Source organism: Pongo pygmaeus, chromosome 12 (genome assembly GCF_028885625.2).
Source record: "Pongo pygmaeus isolate AG05252 chromosome 12, NHGRI_mPonPyg2-v2.0_pri, whole genome shotgun sequence".
In the NCBI taxonomy this organism is placed as follows: domain Eukaryota; kingdom Metazoa; phylum Chordata; class Mammalia; order Primates; family Hominidae; genus Pongo; species Pongo pygmaeus.
The window spans coordinates 14,682,746-14,704,961 of record NC_072385.2 but is presented as its reverse complement, the minus strand read 5'-3'; positions in this window follow the sequence as shown (position 1 = coordinate 14,704,961).

Genomic DNA, 22,216 nt, shown 5'->3' with positions numbered 1-22,216 from the left:
TGGAATGGAATATAATGGAGTTGAGTGGAGTACAATGGAGTGGAGTGGAGTTGAATGGAGTTGAGTGTAGTGGAATGAAATGGAATGGAATGGAATGGAGTGGAACGGAAGGGAGTGGAGTGGAAATGAGTGGAAAGGAATGGATTGGAAATGAATGCAGTGGAGTGGAGTGGAATGGACTGGAGTGGAGTGGAATGCAGTGGAATGGATTGGAATGGAGAGGAGTGGAATGGAATGGAATGGAATAGAATGGAGTGGAGTGGGTTGGAATGGAGTTGAATGGAGTGGAGTGGATTGGAAACGAGTGGAGTGGAATTAAATGGAGTGGAATGGAATGAAATGGAAGGGAATGGAGTGGAGTGGAGTGGAACGGAGTGGAGTGGATAGGAATGGAGTGGATTTTATTGGAATGGAATAGAATGGGGTGGAGAGGAATGTAGTGAAGTGGAATCGAGGAAAATGGAATGGAGTGGAATGGAATGGAGTGGAGTGGGTTGGAGTGGAGTTGAATGGAGTGGAGTGGATTGGAAACGAGTGGAGTGGAATTGAATGGAGTGGAATGGAATGAAATGGAAGGGAATGGAGTGGAGTGGAGTGGAACGGAGTGGAGTGGAGAGAAATGGAGTGGATTTTATTGGAATGGAATAGAATGGGGTGGAGAGGAATGGAGTGAAGTGGAATCGAGGATAATGGAATGGAGTGGAATGAAATGGAGTGGAGTGGAGTGGTGTAGAATGGAATGGAATGGAGTGGAGTGGAATGGAATGGAATGGAGTGGAATGGAATGGAATGGAGTGGAATGGAATGGAATGGAATGGAACGGAATGGAGTAGAGTAGAATGGAATAGAGTGGGGTGGAGTGGAGTGAAATGGAATGGAATACAATGGAATGGGATGTATTGGATTGCAATGCAGAGAAATGGAGTGGACGGAGGTGGGGTGCAGTGGGTTGTAGTGTAGTGCAAAGGATTGGAGTGGAATGGAATGGAATGGAAGGGAATGGATTGGATTGGAGTGGAGTGCAGTGGAATAGAATGAAATGGAATGTAGTGGAGTATAACGGAATGGAGTGGAGAGGAATGGTATGGAGTTGAGTGAAGTGGAGTAGAGTGGAATATAGTGGAGTGGAATGGAATGGAGTGGAGTGTAATGAAATAGAGTGGAAAGGAATAGAATGTGATGGAGTGGAGTGCAGTGGAATAGAGTGGAGTGGAGTGGAGTGGAGTGGAATTGAATGGAATGGAGTGGATTAGAATGGAATGGAGGGAAATGGAGCGGAGTGGAATGGAATGGAATGGAATGGAGTGGAGAGCAGTGTAATGTAGTGGAATGTAGTGGAATGGAAAGGAATGGAGTGGAATGGGATGGAAGGAAATGGCATGGAGTGGAATAATGTGGAGTGGAATGGAGCAGAATTGAATGGAATGGAGTGGAATGGATTGGAGTGGAATGGCTTCGAATGGAGTGGAAGGGAAGGGAATGGAATGGAATGGATTGAAATAGAGTGGAGAGGAGTGGAATGGAGTGGAGCAGAGTGGAATCGAGTGGTGTGGACTGGAATGGAGTAGAGTGGAATGGATTGGAGTGGAATGGAATGGAGTGGAGTGGAATGGAAAGGAGTTGAGTGGAGTGGAGTGGAATGGAGTGGAGTGGACTGGAATGGAGTGGAATGGAATGGAGTGGAAAGGAATACCTTGTAATGGAATGGGGTGGATTGGAGTGGAATGGAGAGGAATGGAGAGATATGGACTGGAGTGGAATGGAATAGAATGAAATGAAGTGGGGTGGAGTGGACTGATGAAGATGGATATGAATGGAGTTTAATGGAATGGACTGGAAAGGAGTGGACTGGAAAGGAATGGAGTGCAACCGAGTTTAGTGGAATGGAATGGAATGGAGTGGAATGGAATGGACAGGAGAGGAGTGGAATTGAGTGGCGGGGAGTGGAATGGAATGGAATGGATTAGAGAAGAGTGAAATGGAGTGGAATGGAATGAAGCGGAATGCAGAGGAATGGAGTGGAATGGAGAGGAGTGGAATACAATGGAGTGTAGTGGAGCAGAATGGACTGGAATGGAGTTCAGTAGAGTAGAATGGAGTGGAGTAGAATGGAATGGAGCAGACTTGAAGGCTGTGGAGTGGAATGGAATGGAGTGGAATGGAGTGCAATGGAGTGGAGTGGAGTGTAATGGAGAGGAATGGAATGGAGTGTAGTGGAGGGTAATGGAGGGGAATGGACAGGAATGGTGTGGACTGGGGTGCAATGGAATGGAATGGAATGGAATTTAATGGAGTGGATTCAAATGGAATGGATTGTAATGGAATTAGATGGCATGGAATGGAGTAGAGTGGAGGTTATTGGAATGGAGTCTAGTGGAAAGGAGTGGAATGGAATGGAATGGAGGGAGTGGAGTGGAATGGAGTGGAATGGATAGGAATGGAGTGGAGTGGAATGGAATGGAATGGAATGGAATGGAGTGGATTGGAGTGGAATGGAATGGAGTGGAATTGAGTGTTGTCTAGAGGAATGAAATGCATTGTACTGGAGTGGAATGGGGAGAAATGTAATGGAATGGAGTGGAGTGCCATGCAGTCGAACGGAATGGAGTGCAATGGAGTTAAATGGAGTGGAGTGGAGTGGTGTGGAGTGGACAGGAATGGAGTGGCATTGAATGAAATCGAGTGGAATGGAATGGAATGGAGTGGAATGGAATGCAATGGAATGGAATGGAATGGAATGGAGTGGAGTGGAATGAATTGCAGTGGAGTGGAATGTAGTTGAATGGAATGGAATGGAAAGGAGTTGAGTGAAGTACAATGGCGTGGAGTGGAGTGGAGTGGAATGTAGTGGAGTGGAGTGTAATGGAATGGAATGGAGTGGAGTGAAATGGAATGAAGTGGAGTGGAATTGAGTGGAATGGAATGGAGTGGAATGGAATACAGTGGAATAGAGTTGAATGGACGTGAGTGCATTGGAATGCAGAGGAATGGAATTGAGTGGAATAGAATGGAGTGGAATGGAACGGAGTGGAATGGAGTTGAGTTGAGTAGAGTGGAGTGGAGTGGAATGGAGTGGAGTGGGGTGGAAAAGAGTAGAGTTGAATGGAATGGAGTGGAATGGAATGGAATGGAGTAGAGTGGAGTGCAATGGAGTGGACTGTGGTGGAATGGAGTGCAGTTTAGTGGAATGGAATAGAATGGTGTGGAGGGGAATTGAGTGTAGTGGAATGGAGGGGAGTGGAGTCGAATGGAATGGAATGGAATGTAATGGATTGGAATGGAATGGAATGGATTGAAATGGAGTGGAGTGGAGTGCAGTTTAATGGAATGAAATGGAATGTAGTGGAGTGGAATGGAATGGAGTGGAGTGGAATGCAATGGAGTTGAGTGGAGTAGAGTAGAGTGGAGTGGAGTGGAGTGCAATCGAGTAGAATGGATCGGGGTCGAATGGAATGGAGTGATGTGGAGTGTAGTAGAATGGAATGGAATGAAGTGGAGTGGAATGTAAGTGGAGTGGAGTGGAATGGAGAGGAGTGGAGTAGAGTTCAGTGGAATGTAATGGAGAGGAGTGGAGTGGAATGGATTGGAATAGAGTGGAATTGAGTGGAATGGAATGGAGTGGAATTGAATGCAGTGGAATGGACGGGAGTGGAGTGGAGTGCAGTGGAATGGACTGGAATGGAATGCACTGGAAAGGAATGGCATGTACTTCAGTGGAGGGGAGAAGAGTGGAGTGGAGTGAAATGGAGTGCAGTGAACTGGAAAGTATTGGAGTGGAAAGGAACGGAGTGGAATGGAATTGTATGGAATGGAATGGAGTGTAATGGATTGGAATGGAGTGGAGTGGAATGGAGTGGAATGGATTGGAATGGAGGAAATGGAGTGGAGTGGAGGGGAACGGGATTGAATGGAATGGAGTGGCAAGAATTGGGATGAGATGGAAGGGAGTGAGGTGGAATGGAGTGGAATTGAGTGGAGTGGAGTAGAATGGAATGGAATCGAATGGAATGGAATGGAGTGGAATGGAGTGGAGTGAAGTGCAATGGATTGATATGGAATGGTGTGGAGTGGAGTGGAGTGGGATGGAATGGAGTTTTCTGGAATGGAGTGGAATGGAGTGGAATGGAGTGGAGTGGAATGGAGTGGAATGGAATGGAATGGAAAGGAGTAGAGTGGAATGAAATGGAATGGAGTTTATTAGAGTGGAGTGGAGCAGAATGGAGTGCAGTAGAGGGGAATGGAATGGAATCAATTCAGTGGAAGGGAATGAAGTGGGGTGGAATGGAGTGTAACGGAATGTAGTGGAAAGGAGTGGAATGGAATGGAATGCAGTGGAGTGGAATGGAGTTGGGCGGAGTGGTCTAATGGAACGAAGTGGAGTGGAGTGGAATGGAATGGAGAGTAGTGGAATGGAGTGGAATGGAATGGAGTGGAGTGGAATGGAATGGAAAGGAATGGAATGAAGTGGAGTGGAACGTAGTTAAGTGGAGTAGAATGGAGGTGAATGTAATGGAGTGGAATAGAATACGGTGGAGTGGACTGGAGCGCAGTGGATTGGAGTGGAATGGAGTGGAATGAAATTCAGTGGAGTGGAGTGGAGAGGATTGGAGTTGAATGGAGTTGAGTGGAATGGAGTCGAATGGAGTGGAGTGCAGTGGAGTGGAATGAAGTGGAGTGGAGTGGTGCGTAATGATGTGAAATGGAAAGGAATGAAGTGACATGGAAAGGAATGGAATGGAATTGAATGTAGTGGAGTGGAACGGAATGGAATGCAGTGGAGTGGAATGGAATTGAATGGAATGGAATGGAATGGAAAGGAAAGGAGTGGTATGCAGTACAATGTAGTGGGGTACAGTGGACTAGAGTGGAGGAGAATGGACTGGATTGGAGTGGAATGGAATCAAATGGAATGGAGTGGAGCAGAATGGAATGGACAGGAGTGGAAAGGAATGGAATAGAATGGAGTTGAGTGGAGTGGAGTGGAATGGAATGGAATTTACTGGAAAGGAGTGGAGTGGAATGGAATGGAGTGGAATGGAATGAAATGGAATGGAACAGAGTGGAGTGGAGTAGAGTGGAGTGGAGTACAGTGGAATGAAATAGAATGGAGTGGAGTGGAATGGAGTGGAGTGGAATGGAGGGGAGTGGAGTGGAATGGATTGGAATGGAATGGAGTGGATTGGAGTGGAATGGAGTTAAGTGGAATGGAGTGGAATGGAATAGAGTGGACGGGAGTGGAGTGGAAAGGAATGGAATGGAATCACGTGGAATGGAGGGGACTCTAATGGATTGCGATGGAGTGGAATGGAATGGAGTGGAGTGGAGTGAAGTGGAGTGAAATAGAATGGCATGGAAAGGGATGGAATGGAATGCAATGGAAATGTGAAAAGAAATGTGAGCTGAGATTTAGCCACTGTACTCCAGCCTTTGTGACAAAGTGAGATCCTATGGAAAGAAAAGAATTTAATGGAATGGAGTGGATTGGAAAGGAATTGAATGGAACAGAGTGGAATGGAGTGGAGAGGAGTGGAATGGAATGGAGAGGAATGGAGTGGACTGGAGTGGAGAGGAGTGGAGAGAAGTGGAATGGAGTGGAGTGGAGTGGAATGGAGAGCTGTGGAGTGGAATGGAATAAAGTGGAGTGGATAGGAGTGGAAAGAAATGGAATGGATTGGAGCGTAGTGGAATGGAGTGGAGTGAAGTTGAATAGAGTGAAATGGAAAGGACTGTAGTGGAGTGATGTGGAGTGGAGTGGAATGCAAAGGAGTGGAGTGGAGTGGTGTGGATTGTAATGGAGTGGAGTGGAGTGGAATAGAATAGAATGGAATGAATTGGAATGGAGAGGAGTGGAGTGGAATGGAATGGAGTGGAGTGGAGGGGAATGGAGTAGATCAGAGTGGAGTCGAGTGGAGTGGATTGAAATAGAAAGGAATGGAATTAAATGGAATGGAATGGAATGGAATAGAAGGGAGTAGAATGGAGTGGAGTGGAGTGGAGTGAAGTGGTATGGAATGGAAAGGAGTGGAATGGAGTGGACTGGAGGTGAATTGAGTGTGGTGGATTGGAGGGGAGTTGAGTGGAATGGAATGGAGTGGAGTGGAAAGTAGTGGAGTGGAGTGGAGTGCACTGAAGTGGAATGTAATTGATTGGAGTGGAGTGCAGAGGACTGGTATTGAATGGAATGGAATGAAATGGAATGGAGTGGAGTATAACGGAGTGGAGTAGATTGGAGTGGAGTGCAGTGGAGTGGAATGGAATAGAGTGGCATGGAATGGAGTGGAATGGAATGGAATGGAATCGAGTGGAGTGGAATGGAATGGAATGGAGTGGATTAGAGTGGAGTCGAGTAGAGTGGAATGGAATGTAGTGGAGTGGAATGGAATGGAATGGAATAGAATGGAGTGGAGTGGAATGGAGTGGAGTGGAGTGGAGTGGAATGGAATGGGGTAGGGTGGAATGGAGTTGAATGTAATGGGGCAGAATGGAATGGAGGGAATGGAGTTGAATCCAGTGAAGTGGATTGGAGTGGAGTGGGGTGTAGTGCATTGGAGTGGAATGGAGTGGAATGGAATGGGATATAATGCAACGGAGTGGAGTGGGATGGAATGGAATGGAATGGAGCAGATTGGAGTGGAGTGGAGCGGAACAGAACAGAACGGAATGTAACGGTTAGGAATGGAACAGAACAGAATGTAACGGTTAGGAATGGAACAGAACGGAGTGGAATGTGAGCTGAGATTGTGCCACTGCACTGCAGGCTGGGTGACAGAGTGAGATACAGTCGAAAGAAGGGAATGTAATGTAATGTAGTGGAATGGAATGGAATGGAATGGAATGGAATGGAAAGAAATGCAGTGGAATGGAATGGAAAGGAATGTAGTGGAATGGAATGGCATAAAGAAAGGTGAGCTGAGATTGTGCCACTGTGCTCCATGCTGGGTGACAGAGTGAGAAACTTTCAAAAGAAAGGAATGGAATGAAATGCAATGGAAAGGAAATGTGTGTATTGGAATGCAGTGGAATGGAACGGAAAGGAATGGAATGCAATGGATTGGAACAGAACGGAACGGAATGGAATGGAATGGCATAATGAAATGTGAGCTGAGATTGTGCCATTGTGCTCCAGGTTGGGTGACAGTTTGAGATACTAACGAAAGAAAGCAATGGAGCGGAATGCAGTGGAATGGAATGGAATGGAATGAAATGAAACGGAATTTTGTGGATTGGAGTGGTTTGGAGTGAAGTGGAGTGTAGTGGAATGGAGAGGAGTGGAATGAGATCGAATGGAACGGAATTAAGTGGAATGGAGTGGGATGGAGTGGAGTGCAGTTGAATGGAGTGGTATGGAATGGGATGGAGTGGAATGGAGTGGCATGCAGTGGAGTGGAGGGGAGTGGAATGGAGTGGAATGGAATAGGAAGTAATGGAAAGTAGTGGAGTGGAGTGGAGTGGAGTGGAACGGAGTGGAACAGAACGGAATGGAATGCATCAGAACGGAACAGACGGAGTGGAACAGAACTTTATGGAGAAATGTGTGCTGAGATTGTGCCACTGCGCTGCAGCCTGTTTGACAGATGGAAATCCTTTCAAAAGAAAGGACTGGAATGGAATGGAATGGAATGGAATGAATTGGAGTGGAACGGAGTGGAATTGAGTTTAATGGAATGGAATGGAATGGAATGGAATAGAATGGAGGGGAGTGGTTTGGAGTGGAGTGGAGAGGCGTGGAGCAAAACAGAATGGAACAAAATGGAATGGAATGGAATGGAATGTGAGCTGAGATTGTGCCACTGCAATTCAGGCTGGGTGACAGATTGAGATACTCTGGAAAGAAAGGAATAGAATGGAATGCAGTAGAATGGAATGGAATTGAATTGAATTGAATGAAATTGAATGGATTGGAATGGAATGGAATTGAATGGAAAGGAATGGCATAATGAAATGTGTGCTCAGATTATGCCACTGTGCCACAGGCTGGGTGACAGAGTCAGATTCTCTCGAAAGAAAGTATTGGAATGGGATGCAGTGAAATGGAATTGAACGGAATGGAATGGAGTGGACTGCTGTGGAGTGCAGTGCAGTGTTGTTGAACGGATAGGAATGGAATGGGATGGAATGGAATGGAAAGAAGTGGAGTGGAATGGGGTGGAGTGTAGTGCTGTGGAATTTAGTGGAATGAAATGGGATCGAGTGGAATGGGGTGGAGTGCAGTGCAGTGGAGTGGAGAGGAGCGTAATGCAGTGGAATGGAATCGGATGTAACGAATTGTAGTGGAGTGGAGTGGATTGGAGTGGAACAGAGTGGAACGGCACAGAACGGAAGGGAAAATAACTGAAAGGAATGGAATGGAATGGTGAAATGTGTGCTGACATTGTGCCACTGTGCTACATCCTGTGTGACAGAGGGAGATCCTTTTGAAAGAAAGGAGTGGAATGGAATGGAATAGAATGGAATGGAATGGAATGGAGTGGAGCAGAATGGAATTGAGTGGAATGGAATGGAATGGAATGGAATGGAATGAAATGAAATGAAATTGAATGGAATGGAATAGAATTGAGTGGATGGGAGGGGAGCAGAGTGGTGCGAAGCAGAAAAGATCAGAAAACAATGGAACAGAACAGAATGGAATGGAATGGAATGCAAGCTGAGATTGTGCCACTGCACTCTAGGCTGGTGACAGAGTGAGCTACTCTCGAAAGAAAGGAATTGAATGGAATTCAGTGGAATGGAATGGAATTTAATTGAATGGAATGGAGTAGACTGGAGTGGAGTGGAGTGAAATGGAGTGGAGTGGAGTGGGGTGAAGTGGACTGTAGTGGAACGGAGCGGAATGGAAATGGATGGAGGGGAATGGAGTGGAGTGGAGTAGAATGGAGTGGGGTGGAATGGAATGGAATGAAGTGGAGTGGACTGGAATGTAGTGGAGTGGAGTGGAATGGATTGGGGTGGAGTGGAATGAAATGGTGTGGAGTGGAATGGAATGGAGAGCAATGCAATGAAATGAAATGGAATGGAATGGATTGGAATCGTATGGAGTGGAGTGGAGTGGAATGGAGTAGCGTGGAATGGAATTGAATGGAATGGAGTTTAGTGGAGTGAAGCAGAGTAGAGTGGAATGGAATGCAATGGAATGGTAAGGAATGTAATTGAAAGGAATGGAATGAAATCGAATGCAATGGAATGGAATGCAGTGGAATGGAATGCAATTGAATGGAATGAAATAGAAAGGATTGGAATAATGTAATGGGAGCTGAGATTGTGCCACTGCACTACAGGCTGTGTGACAGAGTGAGACACTCTCGAAAGAAAGCAATGGTATGGAATGCAGTGGAATGGAATGGAATGGAATGAAATGAAATGAAATGAAATGGAATGGAATGGAAAGGAGTGGACTGGAGTGGAGTGGAGTGAAATGGAGTGGAGTGGAATGGAGAGTAATGGAATCGGATGGAATGGAATGGAATGGAAAGAAGTGGACTGGAGTGGAGTGGAGTGAAGTGGAGTGGAGCGGAATGGAGAGGAATGAAATGGGATGGAATGGAATGGAATGAACTGGAGTGGAGTGGGTTGGAGTGGAGTGCAGTGGAATGGAGTGGAATGGAATGGGATGGAGTGGAATGGAGTGGAGTGGTGTGCAGTGGAGTGGAGAGGAGTGGAATGGAGTGGAATGGAAACGGCTGTAATGGAATACAGTGGAGAGGAGTGGAGTGGAATGGAACAGAAAGGAAGAGCATGGAAAGGAACAGAATGGAATGGAATGGAATAGAGAAATTTGTTCTGAGATTGTGCCACTGCACTGCAGCCTGTGTGACAGAGGGAGGTCCTGTTGATAGAAAGGAGTGGAATGGAATGGATTGGAGTGGAGCGGAGTGGAATACAGGTGCAGCACACCAGCATGGCACATGTATACGTATGTAACTAACCTGCACATTGTGCACATGTACCCTAAAACTTAAAGAATATAAAAAAAAGAAAAGTGGACTAATTCATTACAATATACAAGTTGCAGCCTTCCCATTTCCCCTGTTTTATCTAACTCCTATTTTGCAGCTTCATTGGTTTTACAGAAGAGAAACTAAGAGGGAGGAAATACATTATATACAGGCTTCTCTGATGCTTGGTCAGGATAAAAATTAAAATGGGCTTCTATATGTTTGATGGAGGAAAAGACAAAATAGGGATGGCACATAATTGATTACCCTTTTAATGCAAGTTACTCTTAATATTAGGCTTTTCTTAGCTGGGGCTGAACTCCCCCTACCAGTCCAAGAACCCCATAAGAACACAGTCAGACTCCTTCCAATTCTAGTGAGGTGTGCAACATGTTATTAATTTCTTCTAGTTTTCCAGGGTTATCTAGTGTCCAGTCATCATCTTCTCCCTGCCCTTTGAGTTCTGTCTTACGTACATACCCCACTCTCGAAACACCCGAGCTTCACCAGAACAACATGCAGTGCGGCCTCTTATCAGCTGGCAAAGTTGAATGTTTGCCCTCTCTGGGAAGTGACAAATGATAATAGGGACACTATGTTGAAGGAGTGGCCTGTCTCTCCACACCTGTGGGCGTTTCTCATCAGGTGGAACGAGAGACTTGTGAAAAGAGACACGGAGACAAAGTACAGAGAAGAAGTGGGTCCAGGGGACCAGTGCTCAGCATACGGAGGACCCGCGCCGGCACTAGTCTCTGAGTTTCCTTAGTATTTATAGATCATTATCAGGCATTTCTCAGAGAGGGGGATGTGGCAGGACAATAGGGTAACAGTGGAGAGAGGGCCAGCAGGAAAACATGTGAACAAATGTCTCTGCATCATAAACAAGGTAAAGAAAAAAGTGCTGTGCTTTTGATGTGCATATACATAAATATCTCAATTCCTTAAAGAGCAGTATTGCCTCCAGTATCACCTCCAGCCCTAAGGCAGCTTTCTCCTATCTCAGTAGATGGAATATACAACTGGGTTTTACACTGAGACATTCCATTGACCAGGGACGAGCAGGAGACAGATGGTTTTGTCTTATCTCAACTGCAAAGAGGCTTTCCTCTTTTACTAATCCTCCTCAGCACAGACCATTTACAGGTGTCGAGCTGGAGGATGGTCAGGTCCTTCCCTTCCCATGAGGCCATATTTCAGACTAACACATGGGGGGAAACAATGGACAATACCTGGCTTTCCTAGGCAGTGGTCCCTGTGGTCTTCCGCAGTGTTTTTTGTCCCTGGGTACTTGAGAATAGTGAGTGGTGATGACTTTTAACAAGCATGTTGCCTTCAAGCATTTGTTTAACAAAGCACACCCTGCATATCCTTAAATCCATTAAACCTTGAGTCGACACAGCACATGTTTCTGTGAGAACAGGGTTGGGGCTAAGTTTACAGAATAACAGCATCTCAAGGCAGAAGAATTTTTCTTAGTACAGAACAAAATGGAGTGTCTTATGTCTACTTATTTCTACATAGACACAGTAACAGTCTGATCTATCTTTCTTTTCCCCACAATATATAGGTATATGTACACTTTTCTATATCTGAAGTAGCCATATGCAAGGAAAAACTAAAACAGTTTTCAGAGGTTCTGGGAAAATTCATAGACAAATTTAAAAGGCTAACCTTGAAGTATGATCTGACCAGGAAGGATTTGCATATATTTATCTTTATCTGCTGCATGGTAGAAAAGCAGTGCATTATGGGAGTGGCTAGAGCACATGCTAATAGGGTGGCAGCCTGCAACCAGGGGCCTGACACCTATCAAGTAGGAGGCACAGCAGTGCCTTACTAGGACCCAAAAGAACTAGAATCTAGAAAAAACAAATGAATTAGGAAGAAAGTGGGATATATAGAGAAAAAATTATGATCGTTTGACTCTGTGAAGGAATAATAAAAAAGTGTGATACAGCTTTTTAGTTTTTATAAAGTCTGGAAAATTACTCAGGGAAAAGATGAAAACTTGCCTTATTACAAAGGTGGATAATTTAGACCTTGAGGGAATACACTAACACTGACCCTGACTCCAAAAAGGGACAGGCATTGCCAGGAGTTTAATTTATAGCGCGGTCTCCTTCTGATATCTGCAGGAAGCTGCCAAAAGCAGCCGTAGGCTTCCAGACTCCCATGGATCAGATTTTAGACTTGGATTTTGCAGTTTTCCATCACAGGAATTGGGCAAAGAAAACAAAAAATAAAGCAAATCTTCCAAGACGCCCAGCTTCTAGCTGCAGCCTTGTGCTCTCCACCACTTCAGAGGCAGCCCCTTAACCCCTGGCCCTCACAGACGAAGTGAGAAGGTGAAAGTCCCAGTCTGTACCTTTGGGCCACTGCACCTTGGATATAAATCAATGTGTCTTCTGTAGGAAGGTCAGCCACTGCCGAAGGAATGCACTGTGCTTGCAAAGGAGCCATCATCAGAGCCCAGCAGACTCAAAAGTGGCAGGGCCTGATATTTCCTATCTCCGCTTCCATTGGACTACTAGCTATTGAGAGATGGAGGAGCCTCAGATGACTCTTGAAGTAGCAAGTAGGAGTATTAACTTCGTATTATGTGTGGGAGCAGATTACTCTATCCTGATTTAATACAATGGGCTCCTGTCTTCTCATTATGGACAAGCCCCAAAACACTCCTTCTTGTATCTTCTAAGTTGTCCTCCAGAGCCTCTAGGTTTCTCGCCTGCCTTTTTAGTACTGTCTGATTGCCTGACCTCTTACTGGGGAGAGGTTTATTGACTCAGGGGACCAAGTCATTGTCACCTTCACAGATCATAAAGCATATAAACTGTTACTTTTGTTCCTGACCCCTCAGGGGAAGAAAGAAGTTAAGAATGAGCTGTCACAATTACCACCTGAGGTGTTGTCTCAAATAAATCTTGAGGTTTGGTCCACACAGGCTCTGGGAAACGCACTAAACACCTCACCCATTCAAATCCAACTTCAGCCTAGTTCTCCTCGACCTCAGAAGAGACAATACATTTTAAGGCAAGAAGCATGAGGGGAAATTCAACCCCTTATTGCCAAATTCTTGCCATATGAGTTATTAAGGCAATGAGAGTCTCCTTACAATACTCTCATGTTACCAGATAAAAAGCCTAATGGCAAGTACAGATTTGTCAGAACCCTTAGAGCATTAAGAAATGCAGTTGTCTCCATACACCTCATTGTCCCCAATACTTACCAAGTTCCAGGGGATGCAAGCTGGTTTACATTCCTAAATCTGAAAGATGCACTTTTCTGGATCTCAATGCATCCAAATTCATAATATGTTTGCCTTTGAATGGACTGATCCAGATATGCATTTAGCCTCAAAACTAACCTGGACAGTCATCTCTGAAGGGTTCTGAGATAGCCCCCACTTATTTGAAAATGCTCTAGCTAAGGACTTAAAAATCTACAATTGGAAAGGGACACAATTATTCAGTATGTAGGTGACTTGCTCATTGCTAGCCCAACTAAAGAAGACTCATAATAATAATGTTAAGTTGGTAAATTTCCTGGGAACTTGCAGATATAGGGCATCACCACACAGAGCTCAGATTTTGACTGAAAGACTTAAATATTTCGAATCTGTCTTAACCTCTGGAACTGAACAACATCCCTAGAAGATAAAAAAGTTATTTTAGTCACCCAAGAGTCCCTGTCCAAAAAATGACTGTGGGCTTTTTTAGAAGACGGCTGGATACTGCTGCTTATGGGTGCCCAGATTTGGGCATGTAGCCAAGCCTTTATATGATACACTAAAGGAAAGATTTAGAGCTCCTAGAATGTAATGAGAACTGCATGCAAACCTTCAATACTCTCAAGGAGAAATTGGGCTCTGCTGCAGCCATGGGAGTCCCCAAGTTGGATGAACCATGTGTTCTTTATGTGACCAAAAAGCAAGGCATAGGCCTTCGGTAATCTTGTCCCAAAACTGGGGGACATTCCAAGGACAGTAGCCTAATTTTCTAAGCAGATAGACCAGGTGGACTCAGGGTGGCCTTGATGTCTTAGAGCTATTGCTGCTACCACTTTTCTAGCAGGCAAAGCTAATAAATTAACATTAGAACAGCACCTACAGGTTTTTGACTCCACACCAATGGAAGGTGGTCCTAGAAGCTAAAGGGCAGCAGTGGATAATAAGAGAACATTTACGAAAGTATCAGGCCTTATTGCTAGACATTCCAGACATAACCCTTAAAGCCTGCCAAATCATAAACCCAGCTACTTATCTGCCAGAGTCCACAGGTGCTTCTAGCCTTTCTGGCATACAGGTTGTATTAGTCTGTTGTCATGCTGCTAATAAAGACATATCTGAGGCTGGTTAATTTATAAAGAAAAGAGGTTTAATTGACTTACAGTTCCACATGGTCAGGGAAGCCTCACACTCATGGCAGAAGGCAAATGAGGAGCCATGTCACATCTCTTACATGGCAGCAGGCAAAAGGGCTTGTGTAGGGAAACTCCCCTTTATAAAACCATGAGCTGTAATCCCAGTACTTTGGGAGGCCAATGCGGTGGATGATCTGAGGTGAGGAGATCGAGGCCAGCCTGACAAACATGGTGAAACCCCATCTATACTAAAAGTACAAAAATTAGACAGGTATGGTGGTAGTCGCCTGTAATCCCAGCTACTCGGGAGGCTGAGGCAGGAGAATCGCTTGAACCCAGGAGTCAGAGGTTGCAGTGAGCCAAGGTCATGATAATGCACTCCAGCTCAGCAACAGAGCAAGACTATGTCTAAAAAATAAATAAATAAACCATCAGATCTCATGAGGCTTATTCACTGTCACGAGAACAGCATGGGAAAGACCCATCCCCCGATTTGATTACCTCCCACTAGGTCCCTCCCATGATATATAGGAATTATGGGAGCTACAATTCAAGATAAGATTTGACTCGGGACACAGTCAAAGCATGTCACAGGTTATGAAACAAACTTATTCTAGCAGGCCAGACTTAAGAAGGATGAGCCCCTTGACCATCCCAAGAAAGATTGGTTAACAGATGTAAGTTGTTTTATGCATCAGGAAAACGGGAGGGGTAGATATGCTATTAGTAGTAGGCACAAGCATTGCTGGCCTCGACCTCAGCTCAAAAAGCTGAGTTAATTGAACTTACTCAGCCCCTGCAGTTGGGAAAGGATTTAAAAGTTCTCATTTACACTGATTCCAAGTATGACTTTTTAGTGCTTCATGCTTATGCTGCAATTTGGAATGGGTAGGGACTCCTGACCCCCAAGGGCTTTTCCATACAATATCATTCAAATTTTGAGCTTGTTAGAATGCTGCTTTGCTGCCAAAAAGTGACTATAATTAATTGCAGAGGACATCAAAAGAGAGACTGACCATGTAAAAGGAAATGCCCTTGTAGATGCCACAGCCAAGGCCCCTGCACTGAAAGGGCCAATGAAGCTTATGGGCGTGCTGGACAGCATACATAGAACTGGGCCAGAACACTCTGAAGAAGAACAAAAATGGGCCAGGGTTTGCACTTCAGTCCAGGGCCCCTCTGGCTGGCTGAATGATGGTAATAAATTGCTAATGCCAAGTACCAATCATAGGAATATAATTCAGCACTTTCATGATTCTTTTCACCCTCGAAGGGATTCTTGGTTTCTGTTAATGTCTCATTTGTTTATAGGGGAAAATCTTTTCAAGACACCAAAACAGGTGATTCAGCCCTGTGATCTCTGTGCCTGACATGACCCAAACGGCCAGCAATTTTCTCCTTCTCCAGGTAAACCTGTGCAAAATTGAGGAACCTATTCAGGTAAGAACTGGCAACTCTAATTTACTCAGATACCTTTCTGCAGGAGATTCAAATATTTGCTAATGCTTACTGATAACTTCACTGGTTAGATCGAGGCATTCCCCACCCCATCTGAAAAATGTTTACCAGAAGAAATAACTCCTCAGTTTGGGTAATCTAAAAGCCTGCAAAGTGGCAATGGCCTGTCTTTCACAGCAGGTGTATCCCAACACCTATCCTCAGCTTTAAGAATCCAATATTACCTTCACTCTGTGTGCAGAATGCAGTCCTCTGAAAAGGTGAAAGGGCTAATGCTACTCTAAAGAAGACTCCAGCTAAATCAGACGCCTGACTATCTCTAACACCCATAGCTTACTGCGGATTTGGACTGCTCCAAAGTAAAACTTATAATTAAATCCTGTTGAGTTAACATTCGGAAGACCTTTCCTAAGCATAGATCTCCTAATAGATGAAAAGACTCATCAATTACAACAATACGTCATCAATCTATGACAGGTGCAAAGGCACTCTGTGAATATGGAAACAAGAGTCTTCTCCTCCCACATGGGAGGAAAATTCAGTTTCAGCTCAGCTAGGGATTTAGTCTTACTAAAGATGTGGGAGGAAGTTCTCCAGCTGACCAGCTTTCCCCAACGTGGAAAGGACCACAGCAGGACAGCTGAGCTCTCCAACAGACGTTCAACGCCAAGGGAACAGGTGGGTACACCTGTGTGGAAGTAAAGCTGTTGCTTATTCTGGGAGCCAAATCCAAGGCTGAGGGAGGTGGGTGCGGGGCTATTTCAGCGTTGATGGAGGGCGGGCTGGGTAGCTGTGCGTCTGCTCCACCTTCTCGCGTTTCTCCTGCCGCTCTAATCCCGCCTTGGCCATGAGGGAAAACGTGCTCACGCAGGCCGGGCAGTACGGGAACCAGATCGGCGCCAAGGTTGTATTTGACTCCAAAAAATTAAAATTTTGTATGAGAGAAAACTGCCTCAAAGTCAAAAGTCAACAGACTGGGAAAATATATCTGCAACGTACATGACAGACAAAAAGCTAATTTGGGATATGTATATATATACATATAAATATATAGATAGATAGATGTAAATATCTGTTTTTAACACCATTTAAAAAAGTATCGTCCTTTCCCCATTGAACAGTGTTGACACCCTTGTTAAAAATCGTGACTATATATTTTTTTCTTTATTTTTATTGCATTCGTCTTTGTGTCCGTCTCTATGCTGTTACAGCATTGTTTTGCTTACTGAAGTTTGAAACCAGGAGGTGTTAGTCCTCTAACTTTGTTAGTTTTTAAGACTGATTTGGCCGCTTGGGGTTTTTCGAGATTTCATCTGAATTTTAGAATAGGTTTTTCTATTTTTACAAATATTGGAATTTTTGTAGTGATTTTATTGAATCTGTAGAAGACTATAGATAACAATGGCACCTTGACAAGATTTTGTCTTCCAGTCCATAAACACATGATGTCTTTTCATTTATTTGTGTCATCTTTAATACTTTCATGCCATGTTTATAGTTTTTGTTGCACAGGTTTTTCATTTCCTTGGTTAAATGGGTTTCTCAGTATTTTATTCTTTTGATGCTATCATACAGGATACTGTTGTCTTGATTTATTCTTCAGATAGTTTATTGTTATTGTAGAAATACAACTGATTTTTGTGTATTATTTTGTATCATGCAGCTTTGCTGAATTTTATTTATTGCATCTGACAGTTTATTTCACAGAAACTAAAAGATTTTTAATATATAAAGTTATGTCATCTGCAAACAGATAATTTTACTTTTTAAAAAAATTGGAATGTCTTTAATTATTTTACTCACCTTACTGTTTTAACTAACCAGAACCTTCAGTACTATATTAAATAGAAGTAGTAAAACCAGTCATCCTTGTTTTTGCTCTTAGGGTAAAAGCTTTCAGTCTTTCACCATGTTACCTGTGTTTTTTTATTTTGTTTTGTTTTTTGTATAGCATTATGTTAAGGTGTTTTCTTTCTTTTTATAGTTTATATTTTATCATGAATGTGGGTTAAATTTTGACAAATGATTTTTCTTCTTTGATTAAGATGATGACATGAGGATTTTTTCCTTCTTTATGTTAATGTGATATTATGCTGATTTTCATGTGTTGGAACATACTTTTATTTCAGGAGTCAATTATACTCATTCATAGTGTATAATCCTTTTAATGTACTGCTAAGTTTGAGTTGCTGGTATTTCGTTGAGGATTTTTGAATCAGCATTTATAAGGGATGTTTGTAGTTTTCTTATGGTGCCTTTGTCTGGCTTGGTGTCAGGGTAATATTGGACTTATAGAATAAGTTAGAAAAAATTATCTCGTCTTCAAAGTTCTGAAAAAGTGGTGTTAATTCTGCTTTAAACATTGGGTAGAATTCAACAGTGAAGCCCTCTGCTCCAGGCTTTTCTTTGTTGCTGGGTTTTTGATTACTGATGCAATCTTCCTGCTGAATCTCCTTGCTGAATAGGTTTAGGTTTATTCAACTTTTCTGATTCAGTCTTAGTAGGTTTTTTGTTTCTAGGAATTTGTTCATTTTATTTAGACTATTCAATTTTTTAATGTATAGTTCCTTATGGTACTCTCCTACATCCCTTTTTTACTCCAAAAATTTGTTAGTAATGTACTCATTTTATTTTTGAGTTTAATAATTTGAATATTGCCTTTTTTTGTTAGTCAATCTAGATAAAATTTTGTCAGTTTTGATCTTCTTCAGAGAAAAAACTAGGTTTTGTTGAGTTTTGATATTGTTTTTCTATTCTCTATTTCACTTGTTTCCACTGTTATCTTTATCATTTTTTTAATTTTGCTAGCTTTTAGTTGTCCCTCTTTAATAGTCACTCTTTTTCCCTCTGTTTTTAGTTCCTTAGGAGTAAAGTTGTTGATTCGGTATCTTATTTTTTATAATCACTTATAGCTATAAATTTTTCCCTTATGGTACTGTTTTTGATGTATTTCTTAACTTTTGGGATTTCATGTTTTTAATTTGTCTCTAGATATTTTCTATTTTCTATTGTGATTTCTTCTTTTATCCATCCTTGAGTGTTTCATACCTATATTTTTAGACATAAATTGTGTAACCTACAAAATTTTCTTGATTTGTTAATTTTATTTGTTGTAAGTTTTTATTTCAGAATTAAGTGTGTGTATCAACATTTGTTATGTTCTCATAAACTTTGTAATACCTGGAGATTCCTGGTCCACATATGTAAGTCTCTACATGAATATTATTTTGAAGCATTTAACCTTTTGTTTTAATATTTCAAAGTTCTAAATGAAATTGAGATTTTGGTTTCTGAGATGAAATCATGGTAGGTGACTGAGAAATGCTTAAAAATTAGCCAGAACTTAAAATTAAGTTAAAGTTTACCTTCAAGATTCAACCTGAATAAGTCACCCTGTATTGCTGAAATAAAGAATAAGTCTTTAATGGTATAAAAGGAAACTTCAAAGAATGTTTTTCTTTCCCCAGTTGACATATAAATTAAAAGATGTAAAAATTTTTATGGCCTCATGAATTTTTTACTTTAGAATTCCAACTTTTTCTGGTTAAAATTTTTCCAAACATATTCCTGTGTATTTGAAAGACAATTTTTTAGTTGAAATGCTTAAGCAGTTAAATAAGGCCATGAAAGTTTCTTGAACTTGTGGGAATCCATGAGAAAATCTGACATTATGTTCTATTCTCTTGGAAGGTAGAAATATCGTTTGACTTCTGTTTTGCTGACAAGAAATGTGCTGAGCAAGACTACCTGGGACAATGACCTCACACATGGAAAACGTTGGAACTCATCTGCTTCCAATCTGCTTTTCTCCAAAAATTAGGGAAGTTCAGTTTTCCCTTCGATACTCTCTGTTACTACAAATCCCAATGCCAGGGCTGTCCTGCTACTACAAGTGACAATGACAAATATAGGCCTGAAGAAAGATGAACTGATGGCATTCACAGCTTATTACCTCTCCTTGGGGGCCTTATCTCACGTACATGGATTCAACTCATAGACTCAGCTGGGTGAGGATCTATTATTCAGCTACTTTAGAAGTGACTGCTTAAGACTCAGGTGTGTGGTGAAATGAGGCAGAATTTTCTCAATGAAGGGTTAGGAGAATTTTCTCTTCAGAATTACCATCTTACTATCACCAAATCATAGCTAAAATGGGGAAATTATTCAAGAAGAAATAGAAATGTAATCTTATGAGGACATAAATTTAGAGATTTGTTGAGAGCTCTTCATAATTTTATGGTGTTCTCTTTGAGCTGAGATTATTGTTGACTTTTCATTATAATGTATTAGCTGTTCTAGACTTTATGTATTTATGTAAAGTTTTCTTTGTTGTACTTTATGTTCTGTGATATATTGGCAGACCATGCAGGTTTGTTACATAGTTATACAAGTGCCATGGTGGTTTGCTGCACCTATCAACCCGTCATCTACATAGGTATTTCTCTTAACGCTATTCCTCCTCTAGCCTCCCACCCCATGACAGGCCCCAGTGTGTGATGTTCCCCTCCTTGTGTCCATGTGTCCTCATTGTTCAATTCCCATTTATGAGTGGGAAAATGCAGTGTTTGGTTTCCTTTTCTTTTTTCTTTTTCTTTCTCTCTGTCTCTCTCTCTTTTTTTTGAGACAATGTTTCACTCTTGTTGCCCAGGTTGGAGTGTAATGGCATGATCTCGGCTCAACCCAGCCTCTGCATCCTGGGTTCCAGCGATTCTCCTGCCTCAGCCTCCCAAGTAGCTATGATTACAGGTATGTGCCAACATGCCTGGCTAATTGTTTGTATTTTTAGTAGAGACGGGGCTTCTCCATGTTGATCAGGCTGATCTCAAACTCACCTCCTCAGCCTCCCAAAGTTCGGAGACTACAGGCATGAGTCAGTGCTCCTGGCCTGGTTTTCTTTTCTTGTGTTAGTTTGCTGAGAATGATGGTTTCCAGCTTCATCCATGTCCCTGGAAAAGACATAAATGCATAGTATTCCATGGTGTATATGTGCCACATTTTCTTTATCCAGTTTATCATTAATGGGCATTTGGGTTGGTTCCAAGTCTTTGTTATTGTGAATAGCGCTGAAATAAATATGCAGTGCTGAAATAAACATAAAGTGCATGTGTCTTTATACTATAATAATTTATAATGCTTTGGGTATATACCCTATAATGGGATTGCTGGGTCAAATTGTATTTATGGTTCTACATCTTTGAGGAATTTTCACACTGTCTTCCACAATGACTGAACTAATTTACACTCCTACCAACAGTGTAAAAGCATTCCTATTTCTCCACAGCCTCATCAGCATCTGCTGTTTCCTGACTTTAACAATCGCCATTCTAACTGGCGTGAGATGGTATCTCATTGTGGTTTTGATTTGCATTCATCTAATGACCAGTGATGATGAGCTTTTTTTCATGTTTGTTGGCCACATAACTGTCTTCTTTTGAGAAGTGTCTGCTTGTTTCCTTTGGCCACTTTTTGATGGGGCTTTTTTTTCTTTGTAAATTTGTTTAAGTTCTTTGTAGATTCTGGATATTAGCCCTTTGTCAGACAGATAGATTGCAAAAATATTCTCCCAATCTGTAGGTTGTCTGTTCACTCTGATGATAGTTTATTTTGCTGTGCAAAAGCTCTTTAGTTTAATTAGATCCCATTTGTCAATGTGGGCTTTTGTTGCCATTGCTTTTGGTGTTTTAGTCACAAAGTCTTTGCCCATGCATATGTCCTGAATGGTATTGCCTAGGTTTTCTTCAATGGTTTTTATGGTTTTAGGTCTTATGTTTAAGTCTTTATTCCAACTTGAGTTATTTTTTGTGTAAGGTATAAGGAAGAAGTCCAGTTTCAGTTTCTGCATATAGCTAGCCAGTTTTCCCAACATGATTTATTAAATAAGGAATCATTTCCCCATTGCTTGTGTTTGTCAGATTTGTCAAAGATCAGATAGTTGTATGTGTATGGTCTTATTTCAGAGTTCTCTATTCTGTTTTATTGGTTGTTTTTGTACCAGTACCATGCTGTTTTGGTTACTGTAGCATTATAGTGTAGTTTGAAGTTGGGTAGTGTAATGCTTCCAGCTTTGTTCTTTTTGCTTAGAATTGCCTTGGCTATTTGGGCTATTTTTTGGTTCATGAGAATTTAAAAATACTTTCTTCTAATTCTGTGAAGAATTTCATTGGTAGTTTAATGGGAATAGCATTGAATTCTTTTATAAATTACTTTGGGCAGTATGGACATTTTCAGGAATGAATTCTTCCCTATCTATGATCATGGAATGCTTCTCCATTTGTTTGTGTCCTATCTGACTTCTCTGAGCAGTGGTTTGTAGTCCTCCTTGAAGAGGTTCTTCACTTCTCTTGTTAGCTGTATTCCTATGTGTTTTATTCTTTTTGTAGCGATTGTGAATGAATTTCATTCACGATTTGGCTCTCTACTTGCCTATTGTTTGTTTATAGGAATACTAGCAATTTTTGCACACTGAT